This window comes from Alligator sinensis, unplaced genomic scaffold (assembly GCF_000455745.1).
Source record: "Alligator sinensis unplaced genomic scaffold, ASM45574v1 scaffold297_1, whole genome shotgun sequence".
Taxonomy (NCBI): domain Eukaryota; kingdom Metazoa; phylum Chordata; order Crocodylia; family Alligatoridae; genus Alligator; species Alligator sinensis.
In genome coordinates, this window is record NW_005841848.1 from 5,197,156 (window position 1) to 5,215,077 (window position 17,922).

A 17,922-nucleotide genomic window follows, 5' to 3' on the forward strand; every position below is an offset into this window, starting at 1 on the left:
ACATTTTATGTTGCAAAGAGATTTGCTTTTCAAGCTCTAAATAGATATATAGCTTCTCCCCTTAGAGGAAATAAGTGCCCTGGATATCATTATTGGAAATCTCATTGAAGCATCTGATGGGAAATACAAGCATCTAGATTTCACAGTGAATGTCATTAAAAATACCAGATAACTCCTAATAATACTTCTAGAGCCAATATACTATTTACTACTCCAGAGACAATAAGGTAAGCAGCTGAGATTCTTTTTTTACTAGAGATTAGTTCCATGAAGTTAGATCCTCCAGAAGTAGAGAAGCAGTGTTTTCTATTATAAGGGGCTTTGGACTACCAATCAGAATACATGACTTGACTATGTCATTAAGCTCGTCCATGATCATGGGCAAGTCGCTTCATGTTTCTGCTACTGTCCATCTTGTCTGTGGTGAGGACCTACAGAGGAGCTCAGATACAGATGGAGAGAAAGGAAAACCTTCCTCTATCCTGTGTGAATCCAGAGATACAATATAATACTTAGTCAATGAAAAAGTTCCAGTGACCTTAAGGGTAATCCAAAGCCCCATCTAACAGACAACACTGCTTCTTCATTTCTGGGAGATCTAATTTTGTGGATCTAATGTACAGTTAAAAAAAAAAAAAGAAACTGGCAGCTCATCTTATTGTCTCTGATCCACTTTGAATAGGAAATAGTGTAGTGGCTCCAGAAGTCTCATCTTTAAATTCTTCTCTTAGTCCACAGAGCAAAAAAATTACATCCACAGCAAAAGGAATTTCAAAGATCAGAAGCTACTAACATGCAATAAGAGGCTCATTTAAAGCAGTGATTCTCAACTATAGTTAGGGGTCTACCCAACTCAAGGAGGCAGCCGGCCAATTTTGCAGGCAGATCATGGGGATGAGTCCCTTTTTCAAGGGCTTATCATGGCCAAGGCCCTCTTATAGGCTACAAGGGCTTTCCATCATACAGCTCGGCCCCTTGCCATTGACTGGTTGTAAGGAATGTCTAACCTGTGGCCCCACCCCTCACTGCCACTTGGTAGAGAGGGGTGAGGGCCACATGGCAGGCAGCCTCTCAGCCAATCAGCAGCAAGGGAAGGGGCAGCAGCCACCTTGGGCTCCCCTGTGTGCCAGCAGCTCCCCCCCAACCCTTCTAGCAGGCTGCAGGGCCAGGCCACAGCATTGTGAGGACTGCTGGCTCCCTCTGGGGAGCCAGCATTTTATTTTCAGTATGGGTTTTTTTCATGGTTTTGCAGGCAATGCCAAATTTCACATTTTCTTCGAAATCTGCTAAATCAATCACAATGTTGGTAGGTTCCTAGCCATGCTGCTGGTCCACCTGAGATCCCAAACTAGCAATGCCACTACCACAGACAGGATACAGTAAGTGCTGCCTCTGCCCCTGCATTTCCTGGAAGGCCAGGGCAACCCTCTAGGCTTCATGCATCAAGGCAAATGTGAGGAGGCATCTTCCCTTGTGCAAGGAAAATGACAGGCTTCCCCTGCTCACATATGCAAATTCATAAAAACAATGGATGGGTGCCTTAAGTCTAAAAAGGTTGAGAACCACTGATTTGATTAGTGATTTTTAGTTCCATTTTGGAGTTCTCACCTTGAAACACCTGATTTTCACAAAATCATGAACTTGTCTTCTAAAAACCAGAGCCCTTTAAAGTGTGTTAGTTTGGACACTGAAGAACTTAAGCCTTCAGAACACCATTAGTTTCTTTTGAAACTTGAAGACTGAGAGGAAACATGACTAAAATAGCCATGAAAATCTTTGAAAACTCATTAGAAAACCAAAAAAAACCTGATGTGACACCTCCAATCTTTGCCCTTTACCTGGTTCAGATGAAAATCCATTCTGTAATTCCAAGGGACAATGAAAAGAGGATGGGAAAAAAGTGCTCTGCATGCAAGGAAGTACAAAGGGAAGAAATGAGATATACAAAAAAGAGGAGAGGGGGAGGGAGGAGGCAGCATGAAGAAAGAAGCAATAAACAAATATAGCAATGATCTTAAAGTACAACATATTTTTCCTGAGTGATACCCATGAAACAGTAAGGATCTTAACAAATGATGAGATATGCACTGAGAATTTAGCTACTACCATGTTTATTCATCTACTACATGCCCTTGAATGAAATAAACACCTTGTTTTAGGAAGGCAAAATGAAGAAATACATTTCCAGAATCATGTGCAAAAGCTGAACGCATGGAACAGGGTCTACTTTTTGGCTCACTCATCCTCAGGCAAATGCTAGAGTGCTTTAACTCTTTCACAGCTGCTGCCAAATTGACAGCAGTTTCTAGCTGTTTCAGCCAAGTTGGCAGCAACTGTGAGAGGGTTAAAACACTAGCTCTGACACTGAAGAGTGGACTCTGTCCCTGATGTATGCTCTCCCAGCCAGAAAGGAGAGAAGCACAGCCGCCACAGCCATTCTAGCATCTCCATGCTACCATTCCAGTGCAGAAATCAGATCTTTCATTTAAGGTACACACTCCAAATTTGGAGGGCAAATTTTGTAGGGCATGAGAATGGAAGGTATGTGTGGTATGCAAGTAAATGTGGAATATAACTGTATACTTCATCCTTGATGTTAATACATATTTGCTTTTGATACTGGTTGGATTTCCAATGTAAGATAAATTCTATGATCCTAAATATATACTGCAACTCACAAATTCCAAGCCAAAATGAACTTTTGCCCCTTCCCAGGGAATTCGTTTGATGCCCTGAATCAGAAATTTGGTATAATCTAGTTCTTGTTTCTTTCAAGAGCTCTACCTATCTACATCCAGACTGCTTTCTTAGGGTACATAATAGGCCATCATAGGCTGTAGCCATATTTGGCCAGTAGAGTTTGCTACTGATAAAATGCATCTCCAAACCACCTACTGTGTCCTAAATAACTATCTTCAGATATATAAAATAAACTCCTCTTCCTTATACGTCTTCTTGTCATTTTTGTCTGAATATATATTTGCAGGCCAATACCTTTTAAAGAAATTAACTTAGTAACACAATGGATTCATCTGAGCTTTTATATTTTTTAGCTACGTATCATATGTAAAGACTTTTAAAAAACACATTATTTACCTAATAGACTGTAATGACTCCTTTAGAGCATTTATAGTACATTATATAATTTCTTCCTACTTCATGGATCATTGAGATGATAGATGTATCTCTCTCATTCTCCTGCAGGCACATAACTTCCATTATTACTAATGAGACTTATACACATACTGGGAAGAAAATATATCCTGTTTTGCTGTATCTATTACCCCAAAACATCACATTTGAATTACTGTTTCTCTTAGAAAGTAGTCCAAGACAGATATTAGCAACCATATTCTACTACAATAATTACTACACATAACATTCTTAGTTTGTTAAAGACTGTAGGCATCATATATTTAAAGAAGAGAGAAAGAGAGACAGAGGCTGAGTGATAGACTAGAGCAGAGGACAAAGATTCTGTCATTAATTTCTAATTCCATCTCTAGTACTGTATTGCTTCTTGACTTTCAGCAAGTCAAAACGTCTATTATTTATATAACAGGGACAACACTGCTTACCATCCTTCCCCTAATTAATTCATGTTTGCAAAGCTATTTGAGATCCTTTACCGGAAGGCACAATATGCATGGTAACAAAACCCTTGACTTGTGCTCCTGTCATAACACACACTAATAAATAATAAGGTAATGAAACAGCATTAAATTTTCATAATAGAAAAGTAAAGAAGGAAGAAAATCATCATTTATACCCCCAGAAGAGTGAATCTATATAAAATCATAGAGAATTAGATTTTCTAGCAAAGATACTTTTAAACTATGCACACATTTGAAGCCACAGGAGTTATATATGACCTGTTCATAAAAAGTTAGAGTAACCTGATGATCAAGAAAATAAATTATTATCCATGAAATCTTGGGGCAATTATTTTTCTATCTTTACAACATGAAAAATATATCAGTCTCACTGTGAAATTAGCCATTGCTGCAATTTTCTTTTTGCTGATTTTAATTTAGAGAAGGAAATAAAAATTACAAAAGTTTTTTAAATGATAGTGATCGATACTGATACTACTGGCCTCTCTCCTTATCTCTCTCGCTCCCTCTTTGTTCAACTCTCCCACAATCCCTTCTAAAGCTGAAACAGGTTTTCTTACTGCTTTTATGTAACATTACTGTATTTGAGCACTACACTTTGACAGTGATTTCTTGAAGTGGACAGATACTCTATGTATACTATGGACACAGGACATAAATATGTCGCAGTAACCCCCTCAAGGCATTCCAGGCCCCTGACATTGGAAAAATAACTAGTGATTTCCCTCCCCCACCCTCAACTCACTTCCCCAAATGTTTTAGGAAGAAGACACAACATGGAACCACTCGTACTTGAGAAAAACATTAGTCTATGTGGCTTGTGCTCCCTTCTAAAATCATACATTAGGCTCAGAAAGTCATGAAACTAAGGGACACTTCCAGTGTTTCAAATTGCTTGATTTTTAAATTCATAGTCCATCACAGCTTTAAATTCAAATCAACACCAAAAAGCTGCTTCAGTATTTTCAGACACATCCAAAAAATGTAAACAAATTTATGATCAACTTTGAAAATTCAGATACAGAAAAGTTTATAAATTAACATATAGTCACAATGGGACAAGCACAATTTTAATTTAACCAGTAATGAACGTAATCTAGTGACTTCATAACAGAATCTGGTCCATTATGTCTTCAAAGAAAATTTGAAGACAAAGAAATATCCAGCACATAAAATGCATGAAATTTGATAAGAACATGTGGCCCTTTAAAATAACATAGACTTTAAATTTGGGGGGAAATAAAATCAAGCTGGAGATGTAGCAAATAGCAAGAATGCATCTTTGGCACAACAGCTGAAGGCAACATTAAGCAGTTTTAAGTTCCCAACAACCATAATGCTACAAAAAGTCTGTAAACAAAGTTAATGCTATGAGATCTAGTAGAAAGCTAAGTAAAAGATCCTAATTTTAATAGCAAAATACATTTTGTAAATATTAAATTAAACAACCCCTTTATTAACACCTATTTATGAGATGCACTATCCTGTCCCCTGCCAGGCTAGAAATTTCTGCTTCATAGAGCACAAAGAAAGAAACCTTGACTCAGTATCCTCCTTGCCTTTTGCTATTGCCTTAAGGACAAGGTGGCCCTTATGGAACACAATTTTAGTAGCAAATTTTGCTTTCTTGCTGCTCCCCAAGATATGCAAGAAGAGAAAGCAAGAGGTTGTTTACTTCCTTCACCCTTCCCTCTCCCCCTCCTTCCCCCCATGACTATGCATAGGCTGGCCCACTTCTTATCCATAGTCAAGGGAGAAAAGACTGTTTTCCATGGGGTCTGACATTTTTCCAAGATGCAAAAAAATCAAATGTCAAAAAGCCTCCCCATCATGGAAAACACCAGAATTGGGTTCAACATACTCAGAGGGCTGTCTCTTCCACCTGCTGAGTCCTTGGTAAGGCACATTAAAATTATGTTGATCTAAAAGTGATACTGCTAATCACGTGAGAGATTCAAATGAATTGTTATTTAATTGGCTATGACAGTCTGACACCCATGTTATTTTACTGAAAGAATGAAAGATAAAATATCATTACTGTTGCTGATCTATCTCCTACAGAAAGAGCCTGGATAAAGCCAACCATTATTGCCTTAAAGTGGCAGTGGCAACAAAAAGCACTCTAATTGTATGCCCATGACTGGACTGAAAAGTTTATTCATTTATAATATAATTCTTGTGGAATGCTATTGTACATACATCTGATGTCCAAGCTAGAACCACAAATCAAGCAGTTAAAATGTAGAAGTGAAGAGAAACAAATATGGATTACTCAGTTACATTGACATGTTTCCCTGATTAACATCAGCTGCCTTGAAATATTTTCATTTCCCAAGAGCTGCCTTTACGCATCATCCCTGGAGTCCAATTTATAATTACATGTACATATCAGATATTTATTCAAAACCACTTATATTTTACTTCTATATTACACTGAATATCACAGATGAAGTCCTGTATCATCACGTTTTAATTCTTCAACAGCTTAGCTAGTACAAGATTTTTTATCAGAAAAATGAAAAATCAACCACAGATGACTTTCACAATCTCTACTAGCAGGGACTGGTAAGTATTTATGTCCTTAGGAATCTAATCCCTTCTTGTATTTCCCATTACTTGTAATGGGATTCACTTGCAGAAACTGACAGAAAAACTGAAGGTGCGTGCAAACATTCGTCATACCTGGTCTATGTTCGGGGGCTTACATCCTCATGTGCTGGGAGCCACACAGGGAACCCAATGTTAGTAACTTGAGGTCAGGGAGGGGCAGGTACTGGCCAATGTCTCCCGAGGGAGTTCGTAGGTCCACAGGGGGATTGTCAATCATGGGAGTCAGGGAGGTAAAAATAACTTGGTTAGGGTCAGGGGAGTAGGGAGAGCACAACTTCAGGGTTCAGCTGAGTGGCTGGGCTTTCCCAGAACCAGGGCTGTACTCCAAACTCATGCACGTGTTCACTGGACCAGGTTAACCTATTCCCAATTTAAGTTAGTTCACCTGAAGAGGTGAACCTGAATAGGTGAACTATTCAGGTATACTAACTTAGATTGGGCCTCCCATTTTTGGCCCAACTTAAACCCCCTGAACATCTGCATAGCTGGGCGTTTAGATTCATCTCATCCTAGTTAGGTCAATCCAAATATAATGTCTGCATGAACCCAGAATAAATAGTCATCTAAAACATAAACATCTAAATTTTAGTACTTTCTATAAACCATGAACTTTAAGGAAATTATTTTGAAAGGTATTTATTATACCATCTGTCCTACAGTCAAAAGCATGTCCTATAGCTCTCTACCATGTTAAGCTTTGGGTTTGCAGCTAGAAGGGTTAGGAATCTGGAAGGCACTACACTGAAGTATAAAGCAGATATTTTAGAGGATAACTGATTGTAAAAAAAACCCCAAAATAATCATTTATCTTAAATTATGAAACATATAATATAACTAAAGAAGCAATGGTTTTTATTTGAATTGATAACCCATGATGGTATTTTGGCACCAGTATAGCTACAAATATTTTGAACAGTGAAATGTTCAATATTATCTTATCAGACTTAGTTAAAAAGTCAGTTATTGTCAGCTAAAGACATAAAGATTAGAGACAGAATCAGAATTAACTCTTTCCAGCCTTAGTACTGACTTGCTACATGGCATCAAAGACAAATACACTATAAATAAAAAGTAGCTTTGTAAAGTAGTGATTGCCACTTTTCTAGTTCAACATTATTTCTAGAAACCTTATTTATTTTTCTCTTAATGATGGGTAATGGAAAATTTTCAACTACAAAACTCTTATAGCATACCTAAGACACCCTGGCTTGCTAACAAAGTCATTTCAACAATTACTTCAAACATTTCTTTCAACTAACTTTTCTCATTATTGGAAAGTGGAACAGAGTTCTCTCAAATAAACTGTACTGAAGTTTAGTCCTTTGGATAAACACTGAGGAAATTGAATACATGCTGAGAATGGAATTTTCACAAACGATTTAGTAGCACAAGTTGCACTGACTTTCTTTTTAAAATGTCACATGCTAATTTTGATTTGGATATGCACAGTATGTATCATACCTATAATGTCTTGCTTTTAAGTCCACGTGCTTTTCAAGAGCAGCACATTGCAAGATTTCACTGTTCAAAAGTAAGTTCTCTCTTAATTATTCCCTGAATGGAGAAATGTAATTCAGGTGGGTCTAATTTCAGCAATGCATCACTAGTCATCAAGCACTAAACCATGAGCCCTTAACTTTAGGAATGTACGTAAACCCTTCAGTGGCAGTTGAGAACATCCCTGGGATTTAGTAATTGTGTTTAAATGATATTCTCAGTAGTAATAAGAATCAGATATCCAGTGTAACTAAAAATGAGAATTTGAAATACACTTTTTATTCTTATTCTGCAAGTGTCATATAAAATTGGCTGTTTCCATGTACATGCCTGTCAGAAACCTTCTTTACAACTATATTCAGAATGAACATTAAAGGGCTTAAAATAAAATCAAAGATTTCTGTAGCAATATGAAGGAACGTTCATGATAGGTTTTGTTCTGTTTTTTGTAGTATTCATCTAGTTGTAATTGGGGGGGTCAGCACCAAAGCGGAAGACTGTTTGAAATGACACTACTTAACTGATAGCTGTTCTAGGGCAGGGCAGTCCAGGGAATTGCTAATCTGGTTCATTTTATGAAGGCAAAATTTCCCTTTAGCTTTTAATCCTATAATAGCATTCATGCAGAAGCAGACTAAAAACTATAGTCACAAATAGAATTGATTTTTATGAATGCAACAGCATCAAGAAGAGTGGAAGAAAGTACATCAGCACTGCTCAATGAGCCTTACACACAGCAGGTGTTTAGACACACAACATGCTTTTCAGCTCTGCACCTGTGCAATGACAAGAGCTGGATAATATGAGGCCAATCACATCAGCTCAGGAAGAGAACTTATAGACCAGGCAAAGCAATTCTGCATAGTAATATGTGATAGGTCCTTATAACAGGGCAAAGACAGCCCTGTTCGTTTGATGTTACTAAATTGCAAGTACAGGGGATGAGGGGGAGAGTCAAGTCAGGGACAGGGCAAAGTTAATTACTTAGTAAACACAGTTGGGAAGGGGATCTGCACCTGGAGTGAATATTAACTGATTAGGAACCAGCAGCTACTTAAGTCCACAGCAAGAGCGTTTTCTTTGCCCCCTGAGGCACAGCATGGAGAGATTCAGCAGGGATGCCAGGAGCGGCAGACCCAGCACTGGAGCAGCTTGCTGATCAGACCTGTCGACTGGGTGTAGGTAACCATGGAGACTAGTGAAGCAAGGAGGTGAGGAAGAGAGGAGAAACTTACTGGCTAAGAGAAGGTCCCACAGAGAAAGGATCTGCTGGTACCACAGAAAAGAGAGAGTGGGACTGGACTGGAGCTGACTGACTTGGGGGAGTGCGCTGCACAGTGATGGAGAAAAGGGAGACCGTGAGCTGTGAGAACAGCCAGGGTGCTCCACAACCTGCAGGGAAGTTACTAATAAACGAATTTCTCTTTATCCTGCTTCTGGGGTGACTTACTACACCCTCTCATTGGGGAATTAACGTCTTATTCTTCCATCATTCCAAAGCATGGCAGGCAAGTCCCAGGGAGAGAGATTTTGTTATTCACCTCCACCTGGCCACAGTCCTCTAAACTCTGACTACAACTCGGCTACTGAAAATATCAGTGCTCAGTGGAGCACCCAATACAGTGAAATTACTACATTTGGTACACCCTGCTACAACAAACTAAAGATTCTTTATAGACCCATTTGTCTGATGTAGATTTTCTCCTTCATTCTCCACTGTATGTGTACATTTTCTCAGAATTATCCATTGGTATGCCTGTTGACAGCATCAGATGAATTATTAAAAACAAATCTCAGTGGAAATTCTCCATTTAAATTATTTTTTATACTGAAAAATGTAGTTTCCATGAAACTGAAATTTGAACAAATTCATGAAATGCTTTCATGCTCCATCTAGAAATTCTAAAAATAGTATTTTGTTTTTGTTGACTTTGTAACAGGGTGAAGAAGAGAACCCTGTTACTTGGTGATTGGGTAAAGGTCACAGAGAGGACAAAGTGACTCAGTTGCTTAAGAAGGGAAGGGGTTAGAGAAAGGGCAAGGTTGATAGCCGACTCAATCTAGCTGACTAGAGATAACACACAGGGAGAGAGTTAGGAAGATCAAAGCAGATGCCGCCGCCAACAACATTAAAAACAGACACCCAGAGAAAGAGCTTGCCCTCAGGGCACCAGAAGAGGAGGAAGAGAACATGGAGGACAACGGAGGGAGGACCTCCAGGACAAGATGGCACCCTTTCAAAAAAGGAAGGAAAGAGGACCCAGGAAACTACAAGCCCGTTAGTCTTACCTTAGTCCTGGGGAAGATCTTTGAGAAAATTATCCAGGAGCACATCTGCAAGGGACCAGCAGGGGAGATCATGCTTAGGGGCAACCAGCATGGGTTCATTCGAGGCAAGTCCTGTCAGACCAACCTGGTTGCCTTCTATGACCAGGTCACAAAATCCTTGGACGCAGAAGTCACGGTGGACGTAGTCTTTCTGGACTTTAGGAAGGCCTTCAACACGGTCTTTCATCCCATTCTCATTAAGAAATTAGGCGACTGTGGCGTCAATGCCTACACAGTCAGATGTGTCACAAATTGGCTGAAGGGCCACACCCAGAGAGTGGTGGTAGACGGGTCTTTTTTGAGCTGGAGGGATGTGGGCAGTGGGGTCCCCCAGGGCTCGCTCCTCGGGCCCACACTGTTCAACATCTTCATCAGCGACTTGGATGAGGGGGTGAAAAGCATCTTGTTCAAATTCATGGATGACACTAAAATGTGGGGAGAAGTGAGCACACTGGAGAAGAGGGACAGGCTGCAACTAGATCTAGACAGGATACAGCAGTGGGCGGATGAGAACAGGATGGGATTCAATACTGACAAGTGCAAGGTACTGCACCTGGAGAGGAAGAACCAGCAGCATACCTACAAGCTGGAGAACTCCCTTCTAGTCAGCACAGAGGCAGAAAAGGATCTTGGTGTCATTATTGACGCCAAAATGAACATGGGCCGTCAATGCAGGGATGCGGTCAGGAAAGCTAACCACACCTTGTCATGCATCCACAGATGCATCACGAGCAGGTCCAAGGAGGTGATCCTCCCCCTCTATGCGACACTGGTCAGGCCGCAGTTGGAGTACTGTGCCCAGTTCTGGGCGCCGCACTTCAGGAGGGATGTGGACACCACTGAGAGGGTCCAGAGGAGGACCACTTGCATGATCAGGGGGCAGCAAGGCAGGCCCTACGAGTGGAGGCTACAGGACCTGAACCTGTTCAGCCTCCACAAGAGAAGGCTGAGAGGGGATCTGGTGGCCATCTACAAACTGGCCAAGGGGGACCAGCAGGCTATGGGAGAGTCCCTGTTCCCCCGAATACTACTGGTAGTAATGAGGAATAACAGCCATAAGTTAACAGAGAGTAGATTCAGGCTAGATATCAGGAGGCACTACTTCACAGTCAGGGCGGCTAGGATCTGGAACCAACTTCCGAGGGAAGTGGTACTCACTTCTATCCTGGGGGTCTTCAAAAGGAGGCTGGATAATCACCTAGCCAGGGTCATTTGAGCCCAGCTTTCTTTCCTGCTCATGGCAGAGGGTCAGACTTGATGATCTGCTGAGGTTCCTTCCAACCCTACCTACTATGAAACTATGACCCGGGGAACTGTGAACCCATGATCAGCTGGTGAGAAGTGGGGACACTTACCCTGAGGCTCAGAGGCAGCAAGGACTGCTGAAGTCAGGCTCAGGGGATCAGGAAGAAGAAATAAAGAAGGGGATTAGAAGCATTAACAAGCATGAGGTAACACTGGCAGCTTAAAGGACTGGTGAAGAAACCGTGTCTGGATGGAGGGTTGTCAACACAGTTCATTATCTTCTGTAGACTTTGCACAATAAACAAAATACTCAGTTAAAATCTTCCTGGGTGTCCAATAATTGAATGCCTGATTTAGGGAATAATTTGTCTTCTTCTTCCTCCCAACTCAAGTAGTGGCAGGCGAGCTGTGAGTGAGGCTAGGGAGCCTTATCCCTCCCACAGAGTTCAACCAAACCAAACTTTTCAGTTTTTTCAAACTGAATATAAATATTTTATTTTGGATCCATTCTGCATATGGATATTTTTGACCACAGGAAAGGTGATCAAACTGGACGTGGTTATCTAGTTAGGAAGAAATACAGAATACTGTATTAGACAGGCTATGTTTAGGGAACCTTTTCTAGCCCCTACCCACATGGGGTGAGCAGAGCAGATCCTGAAGAGGGCTGTTCAGTCACAATTCTAAGTGCCAAATCACACTCTTGTCTCATTCAGGTGCTAGATGACCTTCTTGCAACTGCTATCTTCATGCCAGTTCATGACTAGGAGGTTCCAGACCTCACCATCCTGCTCCTGTCATCACTAGCTAGTTGCTAAAGGGCTTGAAAAATGTGCTCATTAGCTGACATGGAAGATACCTGTGCATGACATCTGTGCATTGTGGTTAAGCTGTTGCACATCTGCTTCCATGCAGCTCTTGACAGAGCTGGACCTTGATCCAATGGCAAGAAGACCAAGACAACTGGAGATCTTGTTCTGCTCCAGCCTTCATCTGCCTTTGCAGTCATTGAGATTCTAACATCTTCCACCTGCACCGCCGTTGAGGACTTGTAGACCCATAGCTGGGGACTGAGCAGGCTTAATAGTGGCAACCCATACTCATCATGTTATAGCACTACCAAAGGATATATGTGACTTTTTAGGAGGGAAACCATTGCCATCTACTGTCCTCACCACATCCTGGTGGTGGTGCTGCTACTTGGTCCATAACTCCTTTGTCAGAGCTACCCCAGTTGAAGGTCAGTTCACTATCTGCCACCTGTGGGCACACTGGGTAGCAGTATAGCTTTGAACAGGGCACCCTGGTTGGTCAAAATCTCCTCTGATGAACCATAGTCTCCTCACTGGTAAAATCTATGTGGTGCATCATAAGATCATAGAACTAGAGTCTATCAAAGGAGATAGAATCTGGCTAGGAAGCCCAACCCACAGGGAAGAATAGAGGCATAAAGTACCCAAACTATTGCTTCTCTGAAGCACAACTTCACCATTTCATAAAGACCCACATTAGGTCAAACCAAACCAAAACAGCATTTGACTCAGTTCCTCAAACTAAAATGAAACCTTTCAGTGAGTGCATGTCCAATAGGGCTGTGCGAGGCTTCAGACTGTGCTTTGGATCCAGATGCTTCGGATGCCAAAGCAGCATGTTTGAATCGAAGTGCTGGCTTCTTTAGGCTTTCCAGATCAGTTTGGAGCTTCCGAACTGATTTGGAAAAGCTTCAGATGCTTCGGAGGGCTGTCTGTGTGCCTCTGGCTTCTTTACTATTCCTTCCATCCAGGACAAACTGCAGGTACTTCCTTAGCCTGACAAACGGGATTTCAACCCTAAGGCTTCCTAAGATACATTTTTTTAAATACTCCTTTTTTTTTTTCATATAAACATATAGACATAAAAACACAAGATAAGCCATCACACACCATGAATAACATCATATGTCCAACACAACACAACATCTTTACTTCTTGCTGTCAATTCCTTTATATAAAGAAAGGCTTTGTGACAGTTCCATTTGGGTACCTTTGATGCTGCTGCTGATGCTACTGGTGTTGAGCCAGCTACGTTATTTTACCTATTGTCATGTAAAGTGGTGGACCGTCCCCAAGGCTGTAGGGGAGGAGGAGACCTCACTGGGGCACACTGCCATGTTGTGCAGAGGCCCCAGCACCAGGAAGGGGGCACTTTAACACACACACACAGTGTCACCCACCCACATCACAAGTTTTGCCTGTTAGCAGCCAGAGGTGCAGGGCCCCAGAAGCCAGACTCCCCCAGCAAGACACACATACAGATGGCAGGCTTTGTGACCTGGAAGGGCCCAGCACCCAGGCCTGCAGTAGATTTCACCCCCCTGTGCCCCAAGACAGACACAGTCACACAAGCACCCACCCACATCATGCGTTTTGCCTGTTAGCAACCAAAGGTGCAGGGCCCCAGAAGCCAGACCGCCCCTGCACCTATCTCCTTGACAGCTGGCAGGCTTTGTGGCCTCAGCAGGGGCCACCACCCCTGCAGTTTTCATCCCCCTGTGGTGTAACACATATACATCACATGAGTTTTGCTTTCAAGAATTTGGGGTGCAGTTCCTCCAAAACCCTTGCATCTATCTTCTTGAAACTTGGCAGGCATCATGCTCTTAGCAGAGGCTACTACCCTGCAAGTTTAATCCAAATCAGACAAAAAACCACAAAGTTACAGATATTTCATTGATTCCCCATTATACCTTATGGCTGGATCCCCAAAGTGGCTCTGAAGCTTCGGAGTCACTTCAGCTGAATCGAAGCAGGAAACTGATTCGGAGCTCCAAATCAGATCACTGGTATCCAAAGCAGCTAGATCTGAAGCTTAATCAAATAGTTGCCTATTCGCACAGGCCTAATGTCCAAGGATTTCAAATCAATTGAAACTGTCAAACCAAAACATCTAAAATCAATGTTTAAAGAACTTTCCAGTTTTTTATTAATTTTAATATTGAAATATTTTACTATTTTGTTCTAATTCAGAATTAAACAAAACATCAAAATGTAGTGGTTTCTGCAGAATAGAAGTTCCAGCTTTCAACTGGCTATATTAAACAGACTAAATGCGACAAGCATACGGGCATAAGTCAATCCTGACAAGGCAGTGTACAAACATTTAAAGGTGGTAGTATATAAAAGTTTATACAGTTGTTGTCTATGGATAATTTACTATTGTTAATCTAGCAGTTTCCTTGACCAGAGTAACATATTAAAATGCAATAACCTTATTAGATTATACTTGATATAGGAAAAAATTGTTGTAATTGTCTGTAAGCAGATTGAAGAAATAGATTCTGCTCTGATGCAAAATGCCATTGTTAATGATATTTCCAGCAGAAGTACTGCTCTGAAGTTATTCCTTAAAAGGTGTTTATATTACAGTTATTTAGTGACAAAGAATGGTCACTATGACCGCATCCACATGGGTGCACATGTGCATTTTGCAGCACCTCAAAGGCTTTTCAGGCACCGTAAAATACACCCTGTGCACATGACTTGGTTCTCTGCGCTGCCAGGCTCTGCACCCAGATTGCCACTCCTGGAGCCCTGGGAGGTCCCCAGGACTGCAGTAAGGCTGCTGGGGGCAGCCCAGGTGCTGGCCCTGGAACATTTTACCCACACTAACCACATGTGCAGGGGTGTGTACCAGGGAATACCCTTGCTTTTTGCTCTGCGGCAACAACACACCCCTGCTCATGGAGATGCCATCTATGAGGGGTTTTGAGTATATGAGCACTACCATGGGTATTCATACAGGACTAAACTCCCCAAATCCATGCATTAGGCTTAGCATAAGACCTGAAGTGCTTTCTGTAGAAATACTCAATTTAACTCTTCCAAAATCCTGGTGAATAGACAGAGTGCGCTGTACCCAGCATATTACAGCATGCATTATTTGTATCAGCCAATGTCAATGTGCAATAAGGATCAGTGCTTTTTGCAAGCTATGCTCCCTCTATTGGCATCATTTGAAATGCAAACACTGGAGGCCTTTTGTTCACTTGAGCAGGCAGACTGTTTCTACGAGATTGCCCTCTATGTAAAAAGTTTTGTCAAATATCCAACAGGTACCAGTCACTACAATTTAATACAGTATCTTATAAGTTTCTGAGTAAAATTGCAACAAGCTAAATTAGTGCAAATTCCAGAAATCTATTAAAAATAATAGCTTTGCTTTGAAGGAATGTATTATCAAAAGTATCCAGATATTTAAAGAATGTTATTGTCTAGCTTTTCACTGCAATTTTTTCCTGGGTACCCCCAATTATATCTATCTGCTATGCTAGCCCACCTAGCCTTTCAAGTATAGTCTCATTTGAAGATACCAGAATTATTTAGTCAGGAAATGTGAAATATAAGAGGCAATCTGATAAAGATATATAACAATGATTGCTATATAGATTGGTATATAGATTTATGTGACACATTGTATAGTAAATGTATGCGACACATAAGGACTTTGCATAACAATTATTAGGTAGGAACAGAAAAGGAATGCCAGCATTAGCCATACTAATTATCTGAACATAATTCATAGTTCAAATAATTAGTATGGCTAATGCTAGCATTCCTTTTCTGTCCATACCAAATGATATAATATAGTGTGTGTGTGTGTGTGTGTGTGTACACACACACACAAATTTAAATATCATATGTGAATTAATTATATACATTATAATTTATTATATATAATAATATATATAACTATACTTAAATAAATGTACAATTAATACATACTATATATATGCCATCAGGTTTTTATCTGCCCTCCCTGCAAGCCTATCGAGGTTGGCCTGGATCACCAGCCTATCCTCAAGTGTGGACACTCTTCCCCAAAGTTTGGTGTTGTCAGCGAACTTGGTCACTTTTGTCATCAGTGTCCAGATGGTTTATGAAGACTTAAAGAGTACAGGTCCAAGAACAGAGCCTTAGGGGACGTCACTAGTCACTGGGTGCCATGTTGATTTGGTTCCATCAACTACCACTCTGTGGGTCCGACCTCGGAGCCAGTTCCCCATCCGTCAGACTGTGAAGTAGTCAAGGCCTCAGTTGCCCAATTTTTCCATGAGGACATCATGGGACCTCCAAGTCAGTACATTGTTTAAAAAATACTAATCTCATCCTGTGCAGAATGATAGGCAGCTGTTCACACTTTCCAGTTCATGCATGCAGATGAAACAGTCTGTAAAGATGATGGGTCAAATTGCCAGCAGGTGTAAATTATCACAGCTTTATTGACTGAAGTGGCAATTTACACCAGTTGAGGATGCATCCTTTAATGTCCATAAATTCATGATTTATGAGCTAATTCAGCAAGGACTTGCTATTTGCAACGTTCAATTTAGGAGCTTACACAAGTATAGCAATTGAGAACTGCATTGCAAATAAAAAGCTAGAATGTTTTTACCTTCCTGTGGTGCTAATAACTCCACATACTTCTACCTCAGACCCAATTCCAAGCCTTTAAAAACTATAAACCTGGCCACGTTTTGCTCAATGGCAGAACACCCACAAAATCCATCAGGACCAGGATTTCAAACCTGGGCTAAAGACAAAAAATACACATAAACTGGTATAAGTGATAGGAAATTGGTTCAAATCTGTAACACAATAGAAGTTCAGTGTACGTAAAACAATTTCAAAATGGCTGAAACTGGTTTAAGGTAAACTTGGATGGATGTAGTATCAGACTTAACAGATTTAAGTTAAATCAATTTATTGAACTTCTGCTTCAGATCCCCTCCAGATTCAAGTTAACTGGAGGGGATCCCCCAGCATCCCAGGATACTTTGCACTTCCCCTGCAAACCGTACCCCCCACCTCCCTTTAAAGCATGGGTGGGCAAGCCTTGGCCCAAGCTGTCTGCTCCAGCTGAACAGGAAGGCATGCTCTAGCACCCCCTGGCTTCTGGCCTGGGTAACTGCAGGCATGTGGCTGCATTTCCAGAATCAAAAGTGAATGTCTGTTCATTTGCTTATCAATTCAATCTATGCAGTTTAGACTAACCTGTGAAAATTAAATCAATTCAGCCTCCAGCTTTTTGACCGTCTATACTTAGCCCTTCAGTCTAAATATTATTCCTATTTTGCTTTAGCACTGCAAGAATTCACATCAAATAGTTTAAAAACCTATATGTTAGCATTACTGTTCAATGCTAGTGTTTTCAGATGCTCACATTTTCCATGGATTATTCAGAAAATATCTAACTCAAACTGAGCATTTTAAAAAAAAGAACATTACTTAGTATTATTGATCCTATATAATGCCTATGGATTAAAAAGAAAAAGTCACTTGGAAAGAAAAAAATTGATTTCAAGGCAAATGTTGTGCTTTTGACTAAAACTCTGATCTCTTGATCAGTGGGTTTCATGCCAAAAATAGAGAAAGAAAAGAATGTGCATTTGGTTTGCTATTCTGTTGTATTCACATACATGCAAAGAATATAACTCCCAAATGCTAAGGGCAGGGAACTTTGTCTACTTTTCCAGTGAAAAGGGTTTCAGCTCCTTTAAGTAGCTGGTTGGGAAAGGGAAGGGTGGCCCATGGGGCTCAAGTAAACCCTCAGTTACGCTTCTTGAGTGGGGAGCATATGAATCCTTTCCCTA